The following is a 15,490-nucleotide window of genomic DNA, read 5'->3' on the forward strand; positions in this document are numbered from 1 at the left end:
ACTACACAAACAGAGAAGTAGAAATTTGTTTGACTTAAAATAGTGACTTAAGTGAGTGCGTTGTGTTGATAGCTCCACATGGAAAGGCAGAAGAGGCCTGAACTGGCCAACAGTGAAGGACACAGTCCTGTGGTATACTTGGAAGAGATCTGACACCAAATCTGAGAGCAGCTTCAGAAGAGATGGGCGGTTGTGGAGCTTGCAGGTGGTGGGCAGACATTTTGGTCCTGAGCTGAGAGAGGTAACAGGCAGCCTTGTGGCTTCTGCTCTTCATGCCACAGTGGGCTCTCCCAGCTCCAAGGAAAGGCCCTCTGGTCCATGGCTGCTGTCAGCTCAGGTGTCCCCCACCCAGTGGAGGCTGCATGTGAGGGCTGGGCTGGAGACCTCGGGGAGAAAATGCATGTGTGGACAGCTCACCTGTGGGTCTGATAACTGTGACTGTGCTCTGTGAACTTGGAGCCCCCAATAAGCAGTGAATGTTCTCACCAGCTTTTCTGTAACAGCCATGTTGAGTTTAAATAAACATAGGTTGCTGGTGCCCAGAGATTAAAGGGCCTTCCCATCACAGTGGAGAACCAGCCCCTGACTTCTCACATTTAGGGCAAGTGGGATGTGGAAGACAAGGATATGGGGCCTGCCTTCCTCGCTGGGTCCAGAGAGGCCACTTGTGTTTCAGAAAGAAGACTGAAAGTGGCATGGACTTTTTCATTGATGCAACAAATGTTTCCTGAACGCCTGTTACTTAATAACCACTGGTTAGGCACTGAAGTTAGAAAAGTAAGTAAAACAAAGTTTCTGTTCTTAGAGAGCCTGCATTCTAATGGAGACAAAGAGACTAGAATATTTTTTTCTTTTTTGAGGCAGAGGTTCAAGTGATTCTCCTGCCTCAGACTCCTGAGTAGCTGGGATTACAGGCATGCATCACCATGCCTGGCTAATTTTTGTATTTTTAGTAGAGATGGGGTTTCACCATGTTGGTCAGACTGGTCTTGAACTCCTGACCTCAAGTGTTCCACCCACCTCAGCCTCCCAAAGTGCTGGGATTACAGGCGTGAGCCCGGCCTATAAATAATTTTTGAAAACAAAAATTAATATATCTGGTGATGGTAAGTACAATGAACTCAAATAAAGCAGGCTAAAGAGATAGACAGTACCGGTAGGAGACTAGTTTAGGTGGATAATTAACAAATACACATGTTGCTAGTATAATGTCACAGTGTAAGCACTATGGAGAGATTAAAGCAGGGTAAGGAGACAGTGCCACTGGGAGAGGGGTGCCTATTGTAGATAAAGTGGACAAGAAAGGACATAATGGATCACATTTGAGTACAGACAAAAAGGATACAGACATCTTCCAGGCAGCAGGTGTAAAGGCTGTGAAGGAGTATAGATAATAGTGTCCCTGGAAAAAGCAAGATGGCCAGGGACAGGTGGGCAGAGGCTGGGGAGATGGTTCAGGACCAGGCAGGGGTGGTGGGGAGCAGGCTGGCTTGAATGTAATGTGCTGAGAGTTTCAAGCAGAGGACAGATACGACTAGGTACACATCCAGAGAGATTCATTCTGTTTGAGTAGGTTCACCATAGGGAGGCAGGAATAAAGTAAGGAGGCTCATAGAAATCTGGTATGAGATGGTGGGGACTTAGTCTGAGCTATTAATGGTGAAAGTGATAACAATTGGCTGGATTTAGGGCCGGGCGTGGTGGCTTAAGCCTGTAATCCCAGCACTTTGGGAGGCCGAGGAGGGCAGATCATGAGGTCAGGAGTTTGAGACTAGCCTGGCCAGCATGGTGAAACCCTGTCTCTACTAAAAATGCAAAAAAAAAAAAAAAAAAAAATGCCAGGCATATTGGCACATGCCTGTAGTCCCAGCTACTTGGGAAGCTGAGGCAGGAGAATTATTTGAACCTGACAGGCGGAGGTTGCAGTGAGGTGAGACTGTGCCACTGTACTCCAGCCTGGTTGACAGAGTGAGACCCCATCTCGGGGGGGAAAAAAAAAAAAGGTTGGATTAAGTCATGGAGCGATTGCAAGAAAAAAATAAGAATAAACCTAGATAACATATATGGCACCATGTCATATACCTGTTGCTATCCTAAATGCATTCTACACATTGTCTCCTTTAATTCTCAATATGACTCTAAAAAAATAAATAAAAGCATGCTTATTCCCAGCTCACATTTGAGGAAACAGGCCTAGGAAGGTTAAGTCACATGGCCAAGGTCATAGAGTTTGTAAGTAGCGCAGCTGTGACTAAACCCCAGGTTGTTTTGACTCTGGAAACTGTGATTTTGGTTTTTGTATGCCCTTGTAGCATTCCTAGCTGTTCATTCTAGAATGGAGGTGGGTCAAGGGGCCACCTTAGGCAGAGTAGAGTGGATGAGTAAGGGCAGAGGGGCCCGAGGAGCCCAAGTAGGAGGGAGAGGGTTGTAGGAGACAGCTGGGGTCTATCCCTCCCTGACCCATAGATGGGAGTCTGTGAGAAACAGAGGTGTGAACAGAGCCCGTGTGTCAGTTCTACTGAAGGTCTCTGTGAGGTCAGGGGCACTGCTTTGGTTCTCGGGTATCCAGAATAGAGAAGTGGGACACTCTCTCTACTTTTACCTCAGTCAAAGCACCATAAAGGATTCTGGGGCATGGGGTGGAGATGATTCTTGGGTGAGTGTATTTCCAAAACACTTGCCCAGAGGCATTCGACAGGGTTCTGAGCCTCTGAATGAGCTGTAGCCAGTGAAATTTGAGTCATTACTGTTACTGTGGCCTCATAAACTAGAATATAAAATTCTTATTGGTCCATGTAGCCAGAGTGCTGGATTGGTAATGGTGGCTTAGAACTTCTAAAACCACAAGGTGGAATCCACACACAGGTGTGCTTAGAAAAAATTATGAAATCTTTTTTTTTTTTTTTTTTTTTTTTTGAGACGGAGTCTCACTGTGTCTCTGAGGCTGGAGTGCAGTGGCGCCATCTCGGCTCACTGCAAGCTCTGCCTCCCGGATTCACGCCATTCTCTACCTCAGCCTCCCGAGTAGCTGAGACTACAGGCACTCGCCACCACGCCTGGCTAATTTTTTGTATTTTTAGTAGAGGCGGGGTTTCACCATGTTAAGAGGATGGTCTCGATCTCCTGACCTTGTGATCCACCCGCGTGAGCCACCACGCCCAGCCATGAAATCTTTTAAAGATCCACTTCCATTCAATAGCTTTGGAGCAGCAACTAAGGGAGGCAGATAGCATTCAGGTTAGGAGCCCCATAAACAGCTGGAAAACACCACTGAGAGGGCATCACCAGCACTCCCTTCCTCAATCATTGAAGTTGTGGAAGTGGCTAGGACTGCAGTGAAAATGAGGTATCTGTCATCTCTCACCACCGCTCTGCACTGCGCAGTTGTACTGTTGTGTAAAAGCATCTAGACCTTGGAGTAAACGACATAAATCAATGCCTCATGTGGAAGCATCATCTTATTAATAACTTGCATAGAGTGTTGCAAATCTGTTCATATCTCTGAGTCAACTACCCTTCCCATCAACTCCTGAGGCAAGCAGAGTAGATATTTGTTATCATTATTGATACGGTTTGGCTGTATCCCCACCCAAATCTCATCTTGAATTGCAGCTCCCATAATTCCCACATGTTATGGGAGGGATCTGGTGGGAGATAATTGAATCACAGAGGCTGTTTCCCTCACACTGCTCTCGTGGTCGTGAATAAGTCTCACGAGAGCTGATGGTTTTATAAGGGGTTTCCCCTTTCTCTTGGCTCTCATTTTCGCTTGTCTGTCACCATGTAAGACGTGACTTTCCTCTTCTGCCATGATTGTGAGGCCTCCCCAGCCACGTGAAATTATGAGTCCATTAAACCTCTTTTTTTATAAATTACCCAGTCTTGGGTATGTCTTTATCAGCAGCACAAAAATGGGCTAATACACTTATTTTTTAGATATAAAAAGATGGACTCAGAAAAGGTTCTCTACATCATCAGTTATTAGGGAGATGCAAAACAAAACTACAAAGAGATACCACTTCACACCTAGGATGATTATAAAAACAACAGAAAATAGTACTGGTGAGAAAATGGAGAAATTGGAATCCTTGTGCATTTTGGTGGGAATATCAAATGTTGTTGCCTTTGGGAGGCCAAGGTGGGCAGGCCAAGAGTTTGAGACCAGCCTGGCCAATATGGTAAAACCCTGTCTCTACTAAAAATACAAAAATTAGCTGGGCGTGGTGGCACACCTGTAATTCCCGCTATTCGGGAGACTGAGGCAGGAGAATTTCTTGAGCCTGGGTGGCAGAGGTTGCAGTGAGCCAAGATTGTGCCATTGCACTCCAGTCTGGGTGACAGAGAGAGGCTTTGTCTCAAAATAAAATAAAAAGAAATAAAATGGTGCTGTCACAATAGAAAACAGCTGGAAAGTTCCTCGAAAGATTAAACATAGTACTACTTAATACTATATGACCCAGAAATTCCACTCAGGTACATATCTAAAAGAATGGAAAGCAGGGACTTGAACAGATATTTGTACACCATTGTTTCTAGCAGCATTCTTCACAATACTCAAGCATTTTTGTTTATAGCCCAAGTGTCTATTGACAGATGAACGGATAGACAAAATGTGGTCTATTCACACAATGGAATATTATTCAGCCTTAAAAAGGAAGGGAATTCTGACAGGTGCTACAACATGGGTGAACCTTGAGGACATGATGCTAAGCAAAATAAGCCAGACACAAACTACATCATACAGCCATTGTATGATTCCCCTTATATGAGGTACCTAGAATAGGCAAATGCATAGAAACAAAGTACATTAGAGTTTATCAGGAATCACAGGAGGGAGGGAGGGGAGTTATTGTTTCATGAGTACAGAATTTTTGTTGAAGATGATAAAAAAAGTTATAGATCATAGTGACGGTAACACAGTATTGTGAATGTGGTGCCACTGAATTGTACATTTACTAATAGTTAAAATAAATATTATGTAATGTCTATTTTACAATGACAAATCTGGAAACAAAGCCTGGGACTCTGGGAGTTAAGCATGGGCTAAAGGTCATACAAGTAGTAATCATGGAGGTGACTTCAGACCTAGTTGGGTCTTCTGATCACGGTCTTGCCCTGTAACTCATCAGCTATGACGTGGCCCTCCTTGGTATCCAAACAGCATGGTCATAGTTTAAATCTTAGGAGAATGAGCTCCTTTGGTGGCCTCAGCAGTTAACTCCCCAGTCAGAGAGGTCCAGGGTGACATGATCTTGTGTGGAAAGCAGCATCATGATGAGATCTCAACTTAAAGTTAACTCTATATACAAGCCCAGAAAGTACAATGTAAAAACTATTCCACTTACTTTAAACTATTTAGAACTCTTAATTTAAAAATAGAAAGTAAAAACATTACTCAGAAATAAGAGTAAGATTAAATACCAATTTCTGCACCCTCTTGGCTGTTGTAAAGTCATTTTCTCGGTGTGTCTCCTTTACAGCCTGTCTTCAGAAATAGAGGCTGGGTGGGCCAGGTGTAGTGGCTCACGCCTGTTATCCCAACACTTTGGGAGGCCAAGGTGGGCAGATCATGAGGTCAGGAGATTGAGACCATCCTCGCTAACATGGTGAAACTCCATCTCTACTAAAAATAAAAAAAAATTAGCTGGGTGTGGTGGCGGGCACCTGTAGTCCCAGCTTCTCAGGAGGCTGAGGCGGGAGAATGGCATGAACCCAGGAGGTGGAGTTGCAGTTAGCCAAGTTGGCGCCACTGCACTCTACCCTGGGTGACAGAGGGAGACTCCATCTCAAAAAAAAATATATACACACACACACACACACACACTCTCATATACATATATACACATACATATATACACTTATATACATATATACACACATATATACATACATACATATACATACACACGCACATATATATACACACACACATATATACACATATATATACACACACACACACATATATATATACACACACACACACACATATACTGGGTGCAATGGCTCACACCTGTAATCCGAGCATTTTGGGAGGCCGAGGTGGGAGGATTTTTTGAGGCCAGGAGATTGAGATCAGCCTAGGCAATATAGTGAGACCCCTATTTCTACAAAAACAAACAAACAATGGCATGGCATGCAGTCCCAGCTATTCGAGAGGCTGAGGAGGGAGGATCACTTGAGCCCAGGAGTTCAAGGCTGCAGTGAGCTATGATTGTACCACTGCATTCCAGCCTGGGTAACAGAACGAGACCCCATCTCTAAACAAAAGAAAGAAAAACAGAAAGAGCACAAATCATTTAGAGGTAAGCAGCTTTTGCATGATGCCAAATATACATGCTGATGGGAAGTCGACAAGAGTAGAAAATTAGTCAGAGGTACACGGCCTCTTAATTAAAACAATTGGCAAGACCAATTTGTAATGAGAAGCTTTGTTTCCTGGCCTGGAGAGAAGGCTCCAACTTGTGTCAGGAGCCCCCTGGTGGCTTGGGATGAAGCTCAGGACAATCAGCCTCAGGCCTCCACTGAGTCAGCTGTGCAGGACTGGGGTGCTCCCAGTGGCCCTGCCTCAGGTAAGCTGTGTCCTCAAATTCAGGAGCTCTTCACCTCTTTTCTCCCTTTGAGCTCCTTCTTGTCTCTTCCCTGTCCAAAGTCCCCTCCAATTTTCTTTGGTGTCCTCATGCTGTCACCAGGACCAACCACTGGATCAGGATACCTAGTCCTAGGTTCCCTTTGGTGCCTCAGTTTCCAAATTATCCTTCCCAGATCTCTGCTTCATCTCACTTCATGGAAAAATGCAATCGATAAGAAACAATCACTCTCAGCTGGTTGTTCTTAAAATAAAGGTATCTGAGGAAGCTAATTCATGCTTCAGCGTGGATAACTGTTTGCAGAGGTGTTAAACGTCACAGGGAGGTTTTGCATTTGAAAGTGTGGCTTGGTAACTCACATGGCTGAATATTACAGAGGAATTTCAAGAGAGGATTTTCTCTGTCTCTTGGGTCTTATGTATTCACTCAAATATTTTAAATCTTCCTTTCCTGTGTCAGAAACTTTAGTAGTAGGTGTTGGAGTTATAAATATTATACCTTTAAAGAACATCACCGTCAGTGTAGAAATAGATAAGTAGAAAGTGGTAATGCATTCTGATTAAGGCCAGAATAATGACATAACTCTGAACATTTATCTGGACTTTCACTATATGAGACATTAAGTGTCCCTATTTTCTGAGCCTGTTGGACACAAGGATGTTCAGTTACCCTACCAGCCTTCTCCACTAGCGTGTAACCTACAAGAGAACAGAGACCATCAGACTTGCTCCCTGGTGTGTACACTGAGTGCCTAGAACAGAACCAGGTACGTGTAGGCCATACAGTAAAAGTCAATAGAATGAATGAATGAATAAAGAAGTTTGAACAGAGTGACACGAAGCCCCTTACATGGTGAGCATGGGCACGGATGGGTGCTGGAATTACACAGGGAGCGAGGACTTCCCATGGCTTATGCATGGGTGCACTAGTTTCTTCCAGCCTCACCTGCTCTGGAATAACCCTCCTTTCTACCCTGGCATCAATGTTTCACTCTCTACTAGATCATTCTCATCAACATGCCCTTCCTCTCCGGTTGACATTCCATTTCTTTGTTCCTTTTTGCAGTAAATCTCCTCACAAGAGTTGCCCAGACCTAGAGTCCTCAGTTCCTCTTTTCCCCACGCTCTCTCATTCAATCAGTTCTCACCCCAGTCTCCCCACCAAACCTGTGCTTGTAGAGCTCCTCCATGCCTCCATGTTGCTAAATGTAGTGGTCACCTCTCTGCCCTCATCTTACTTACACAGCAGCAGCATTCAGCACAGATAATCTCTCCCTCCTCCTGGATACAGGTTCTCCATGTGTATAGATCTACCAGATGGATAGTTTCTCTGCCTGGCTTCCAGACACCTCTCCGGTCTTGTTTTCAACCCCTTCATTGGACGCTCCTTTTTGTGTCCTCTGCTGCTTCCTCCCTTTTCTCTCTGGCTTCTTAAAGCTGGTCCGTTCAAAGCTCAGTCCTTGGTCCTCTTCTCTTTCTCTTTCTATATGCACTTCCTGGGAGATTAAAATACCACTTTTATGCTTACAACTCCCAAATTTATGTCTTCAGCTAGGTCTGTCTTCTGAACTCCAGACTCATATCTCCAACCACAATTCGACATCACCACTGGCTTGTCTATCACACACTTCTAACATGCTGAAATGGGATTCGGTGCCTGGTCCACTTTTCAACTGCTCATGCCCAAGTCTTAGAGTCCTTGATTTCTCTCTTTCTCACATCCCAAATCCAAACCATCAGGAAATTCTATTTGCTCTGTGTTTGACACATGTACAGAACTGGAGCACTTCTTATCACCCACATTGAGCACCATCACCCCGGTCTGAGCCACTGTCCTTTCTTGCCAGAATAACGGCAATAGCCCCCTAACATAATAGCCTATTCCCAACAGAGCAGCCAAAGCCATTCTCTTAAAACATAAGTAAAAAAATGTGACTCCTCTAATCCGAATCTCGCCATGGTTCCCCATTACCCAGGTTAAAACCAAATGGTCTAAAAGACCTTCCATGATCTGCTTCCCTAGCCTATCCACACTATGTCCTCTTTCCTATCCATCACTCCCGTTCGTTCCAGCCACAGTTTCTCCTGTTATTCCTGCTTCTGCCCTAGGGCCTTTGCTCTACACTTTTTCTGTAAAGGGCCAGAGAGCAAATATTTTAGGTTTTGTGGGCTGTAGAGTCTCTCTTCCAGCTATTCAGCTCTGCCGTTGCAGTGCAAAAGCAGCCACGGACAATACATGAGCGAATGAGTGTGGCTATGTTCTAACACAACCTTATTTATGGACACTGAAGTTTGAATTTCATGTAATTTTTATATGTCATGAAATATTACACTTCTTTTGATTTCTGCCAATTGTTTAAAAATGTAAGAACCAGTCTTAGCTGGTGGGTCATCTAAAAATTCGTGGCAGGTTGAATTTGACCCCCAGGTCACAGCTCACTGCTGCCTACCCTAACTGTTCCTTGCAGGGAATGTTTTTCCTACTGACATCTGCTGGGCTCCTCCTCTATCCCTTTCAGTCTTTGGTTGAATCTCACCTTCTTAATGCAGCTTGTCCTGACTACCCTTTCCCTATCTTCCTCAATATTCTCCATCATCTTTACCTTGTTCTATTTTTCTCCTGTTTGCACACACCTAGCAACTTCTATCATATTGTATCATTTACTCATTTTTATGTTTATTGAGTTTCCATGTCCCTTCTCCCCATCCTCCCTAGAATGCAAGCCGCACTTGGGTGAGGAAATTTGTATTTGATTCATTGTCGTGATCAGGGACTGGGGCAAAATGGGTGCTCAATAAATTGTTAAGTATTTATTAGGAGTGGCCATTTATTAGTGGATGTTTTCCGATTATGGTGCTTTTTGCATTTCCATACCTCAGGCTTAGGCACTCAGACAATGGATACTAGGAAAATAAGGATGCCCTGAATCCACGTAGAGGCATCAGGAAAGGCTTCATGCAAGAGGTGACATCTGAGCTGAGTCTAAAAGAGTGTAAGGGGAATTCAGGGTATGGAGGAGAGGGGAGGGCAGTGCAGGCAGAAGAAACTGTGTGTGCTGACTCTGGATTCAGGGAAGGGTGTGAGGCCTGGGAACTGGCATTAGTTCAGTGTGGTTGGGACAGGATTGGTGGGGGAGAGACTGGAAGAGTCAGTAGCCGTTGGAGATGGCATTGGTATGAACAAATATGGGTGCTAGTCACAGATTTCTGCAGATTCAGAAGACAGCTTTCTGGAGCTCCGAGTAAGGCCAGACGTGCTCCTGTTGTCCCATGCCCAAGAGGTGTTCAGACCCGCAATCCAGGATCACTCCTCAATACTTTTCTCCAAACTGCCTCACCATAAAATAAGTGAGCAGCATGAGTCCCGGGGCATTTGACCAAGGTGCTGTGGGCAGCAGTGTTTCCTGGAGGCGAACCACACCATGTGTTCTCAGCCCCCAAAGCCCTTGTGTGGGCAACAACAATATGGCGTGATTCAGGTCTGCAGAGCGCCGCCCCAGGCAGAGGCCTCTGAGACCCTCCTTCCTCCATAGCCTCGCTGGTGCACAGAGAGGCTTTTCCACTTCTCACTGCTTATTCTGTGCAAGGCCTGATGGGGGTTGAGTGACAACGGGGGAGGAAGCCTCTGGTCCAGGCGGAGAAGGCTCACGTGGGTACAGCTCTTCACAAAGCAGAGCGTGACAAGAACTTCAAAGAGAGAGGCAGGAGTCTGGAGGAAAGAGTAGCCACTCCTGGATGGAGAGATCAGGGAAGGCCTCCTGGAGGTGGTGGCGTTTTGTGTCTTAGTTAACAATGGTAGGAGATGGGGAAGGAAACTTACAACAGGATTTTTGGTGCTCATCTAGAGGCTGCTTACGCACACGTTGTGTGCCTCTAGATGAGCACCAGAGCAAGCAATCTGCTAATTGCATAAATAACGACCATTTTGCAGACAGCCAAAGAACCTGGCCCTAGCAGATGTTGTCAAATGTATCCATTTTGTCCTATAATCTTCAAATAATCTTTTCATGAAGTACTATCTGAAGGAAAGACCTAATCCATTCTCCCCCAGTAGGAGGGGAATTATCTTTCTGATGGTGTAAAATAATCCTTTTAGGTGACATGAAACCAACTCTCAGCCTAAATCCCCTTTCTCCCTCCCCCACAGGTGCCATCATTACTGTTAAGAACTGCATTTAAGAAATAGGAAGGCTGGAGGGGCTATTTTGGGCCTCACATAGCATTCAGTTGGAAGATAATTTTCCTAAAATCACAGTGTGCATTTTTGACGGGCTGTGCTGAGGATCTTACTGCCTTCAGTTTGAGGGAAACCTCCATTTCCAAGTGAGGAGTCAGGACCCCTGACTCACTCTCCCTGAGGCTTGCCCGAATAGGTGCTTGGAGACTGAGAGTTGAGGTGGGAGAAGTGATTAAAGGCAACCCCGGGTGAAGAGAGTATTGAAACCAGAGCATTTCAAAGGCTGTGGGAACAGGAAGGTAATCTCCTTACAACCACTGTCATTTGAGGGAAAGTCAACCTAGTGGAGCGAGGAGGGCACAGAATTTAGAAACCTCTAGAGACCCTGGGTTCAAGTTGTAACTTTGTCACTTACTAATTGTGTGGTTTGGGGACATCACTTAATTCCTCTTTTAGAATATGTAAAATGGGAGAAACATTGGTAAAGCCCTTTCTTATAAGATACATATGGGGAAAAGCTGTATACGCTGTAGATGAGAATGTCTGGGCCAGAGCATTTAAGAGCTGTACCTAAGGTCAAAGTGCAAGTAAGGGTTAGAGTCAAATGAGTCCATAGGGCTCCTCAAATCCTGGTTCTCTTCCTATTATACCAGGTGGGTGTTCACTTTGTAGGGTCGGTTAATTAGGATAGAATTGTTTGTGAGACTAAGGGTTGGCCCCACTAACTATCATTTGCATTCTTTTCCTGGTCATATCATGCAAACCTGTGCTCCAGCTTGTAATGTAATTAGCCCATCAGTTATGCTCCTTATACCTAATACCATCTATTTTATCCATCCACTTACTGGTGCAAGATTTATCAAGCACATACTATCTATCAAGCATTGTGTGACATGCTCGGGGCTCCATCAGGAAAGGTTGTGTGAGCACTGAAGGAACACACAGCCTTGTGGAGGAGACAAACCTTTACCCAAACCATGTGATAAGAGGTTTGCACAAAGTGTTGAAGGTGAAAGAAGGTTGGCAATCATAATTACAGCATTCTGATTTTTATAGGAGGAGGAAAGGGAGGATCAGGAGAGGCTACACAGAGGGAGTGCTGGAGACTGGGATGATCCAGATTGTGTAGCGGAGAAAGCTCTCAGTAGGTGGGTGCTGTGGGAGTGTGTGTGTGTGTGTGTGTGTATGTGTGTGTGTGGTTAGGGCACGGTGTTAGCAGGGAGCAGGGCATCGCAGGGAGAGGTAACAATGAGTGCCAACCTGTGTTGGACCCGCTGCTCTGCTTCAGCTTGACTGGATGGGGCAAGGGGCAGACAGGGGTGGGAGAGATGCTGGGAGTCGGAGCTGGCAGGAGCAAAAAAGCAAAGGTATGGCCCAGCCTCCAAGGAGTTAAGTTTTATCCTGCAGCTCATTTGAAATCCTTCTAAACAGGGGAGTGACATGATTAGATTTTAGAAAGATAATTCTGGTGGCAGTGTGCTGCACAGATGGGAGAGGAGAAAATTGGAAGCAAGGAACCCTGTTCTGCAAAGATTGTGATAATCCAGGCAAGGGATGATGAGGGTCTGAGTGAGGGCAGGTGCATGGTAATGGAGACGAAGCCGATTGGATTGGAGAGAGATTTAAAGAGACAATCAGCCTGGTGACTGAGGGTGGGGGAGGTCCGGGAGAGGGGAAGGGAATATTCCCTGGGGTTTCTGATTTGGGCAGTGTCCATCAGGGAACACATGCTGAATAGGAGGTGGGGTTAAGAGACGAGAGGACAGAATTATCAATTCTGCTTCATATTTGTTGAGTGTGAGGACTTCCAGGAAAATGTATCTAGTTGGAGGTTGAAATGGGTTTAAAATTTAGGAGAGAGATTCATTTAGTATATACATATTTATTGTCTATGTATCAGGTGACTTTCTAGTGTCTGGAGATAGAGCATTAAATATGATGAACAGGGTCTGTACTCTCATAAATTGTCTTTCCAGTAAGGGAAACGAACCCAGGAACAAAAGCAAAATAAAACAGGAAAATGTGAGAGAGAGTGAGTGGGAGATTACCTTAGATATGGGTTCAGAAAAGGCCTTTCTTAGGAAGGGTAACATTTGAACCAAGATCTGAATAGTGAAAAGAACCAGCCAGTTGAAAATGTCAGGGAAAAGCATTCCAGGCAGAGGGAACAGCACATGCAAAGGCTTTGAGGTGAGAACAAGCTTGTTGTGTTCAGAGACAGATCAGAGTGTGTGGTGTGGAGCAGGTGAGGGGGTGGAAAGTAGGACATGAGATTGGAGAAGTGGTCAGGCTTAGATCACATTGCAGAAAACTATAATTCAGATTAGGCTAAAGCACATGATGATATATGACCCTCAAATTTCAGTAGCATACAATGAAGACATTTACTTATCACTCATGCTGCAGGTCCATTGTGAGTCAGTTGCACACTTTCTCCACTGCAGGACTCAAGCAGATGGAACAGCTCCTATCTGAGACATTTCTGGTATTCTGGAAGAGGGAAAAGAGAAAGTGGAGAACCACGTAATGGCCTTAAAGTGTGTGCATGGAAGTGGATGTTGCCAATCCCATTGGCCAAAGCAAATTATACAGCCAAGTGTGATGTCATTGGTGTCTGAATGTATAATTTTCCCACAGAGAGGAGCTAGAGATGTTGAGATCAACAATACAATTAATCTACCATATAGGCTATGGTGAGGGAGATCAGATTTTATTCTAAGTGCTACTGAAAGGCATTAGGGGTGTGTGTGTACGTGTTTTAACCAGAGGGCATTAATGTTGATTGCAAGGTAGGTTAAAAATAGATGAATAAAAATAAGAGATGAAATAAATTGGGTATTCTAGAAAGGGTTGTCTCAGATACTGAGCACATGGCAAGGAAGTTCCATTAGGGCGGAGCCCTGGAAATACCGTCAGGACAGGCCCACAGTGTGCCTGGAGATCCCGTCAGGACGGGCCCACAGTGTGCCGGGAGATCCCGTCAGGACGGGCCCACCGTGTGCCTGGGGATCCCGTCAGGACGGGCCCACCGTGTGCCTGGGTGAGACACACACGGGTGAGTGATTTGGCCCTAGTCTGGTCTCCTAGGCTGTCCATTTGTAGAGGGCACCAGGAACTCCTGGATGGCCTTTGGACAGAAGACCCTGGAATACTAAGATCCTGCAGAAGATCACAGCACTCCTCATTGTGAATCTCCTAGAGAAAGATGTATAAGACAAAAATTGCAAAAGGAAAACAAAATGGCACTTTATTGTTACTTAGGATGGACCCCCAGCCCCAAATCAGAGGGCTTTTGTAAGTTAGCCTGTAGGAAGCAGTCACACTTGTGGCTTATGTGTTTCTCTCCATCCCCACACCAGCTATTTATATAAAAAGTCAATGTCAGGTCATGAAATCTTTCTTTCTTTCCTACGTGGAAGGAAGAGAGAGAAGACGACAAGATGATTGGGCTTGCTCAAGGGGAGTGAGTCTTGGGGCAGAACACCATTCTGCTACATAAGCTGAAGCAAAAGAAGAATATGAAGCACCCTGTCAAAGCATCCCCAGTGCAGTGTAGACCAGGAGGCAGACCCCAGTCCACTGTTAGGGCAGCGTGACTCCATGTCCCAGTTTGGCCCTGGCCAAACAATCAACCAGCATGGATTCGTTGTCCTCTGTGGGGTGGAGTGGGGAGGAGGTGAAATGGGAGCTTCTCTTCCCTAGAACGTTTTCTGCTTCTCCCTTATCCCTTCATTTCAGGAGAGGAGATGTAGAAAGCCAGGCAGAGGAAGAGAACTTGGACCTTTTGTCTCCTCCCAAAGCTCCACTCGGTGGTGGCCCCACTCTGGTTCCTCAGTGTACCTTTCAGATATGCCAGAGGGTCCCAGAAGAGAGGAGGGGAAACATGGCCAATAACATTCAAGAAAATGGGCTTCCCTCACCTTGAGATTTTCTTCAGAACACCAAATCTTGACTTGTTTTTGTAAGAGAATATCATGCCTTTTCAACTAAAACCATAAATGTTTCAAATGTAGGACCTATAATTTATACTTCTTTTGAACTTCCTCCCCTCCTGGTCTAGCAGAGGGCAGCTACAAGCGAATAGTCCCTGTATAACTGAATGAGTGAGTGGATAAATGATTTCCCAGGTGGCATATCCAGAAACAACACTGGTGATCCGTCTCTCCCACTGGCCACAGTCTCCCTGATGAACTTCCTATATGTATAAGAATGTAGAGAGAAGGGAATTTATTATGCTGTCAGAGAAGGAGAGCAATAATCTAGGCTTTCTGACTGTCTTGCTAGTTGGGCCCCGTGGCTAGTGGTTAGAGAATTACAATGTGTCTCAGTGTATCCTCAAGGGACCAGGATGGGCTCAGGCCATTACCCATGGAGCTGGCCAGGGAGAGCCTACCTGTCAAACTGACTGGAACCCAGAGAAGGAAACTCCTGGTGAGTCCTTCTGTGGCACCCTGGGGCTCTGGTGACAGAGTTAATTAATCAAGACACCAGGGTCAAAATTAAAGTGAGGAGGAAAAGTCAATTAGTGATTGGATAGCTAGTGAAGAGTCATATTTTAATGAGATTCCCTCTAATTTGAGTGATTCCTTTCCTCTCCTCTTTGGGCTTGGTCATTCTCCCTGTTTTGAAGGACTCCTGGGGTTAGGAGGAGGGAGGGGTGAGGAACGCATATCTCGAATGTATACTCTGGTGCGTGGGGAGGGAGTCCTCAGCTGTCTGTAATA

This window comes from Macaca mulatta, chromosome 3 (assembly GCF_049350105.2).
Source record: "Macaca mulatta isolate MMU2019108-1 chromosome 3, T2T-MMU8v2.0, whole genome shotgun sequence".
Lineage (NCBI taxonomy): Eukaryota > Metazoa > Chordata > Mammalia > Primates > Cercopithecidae > Macaca > Macaca mulatta.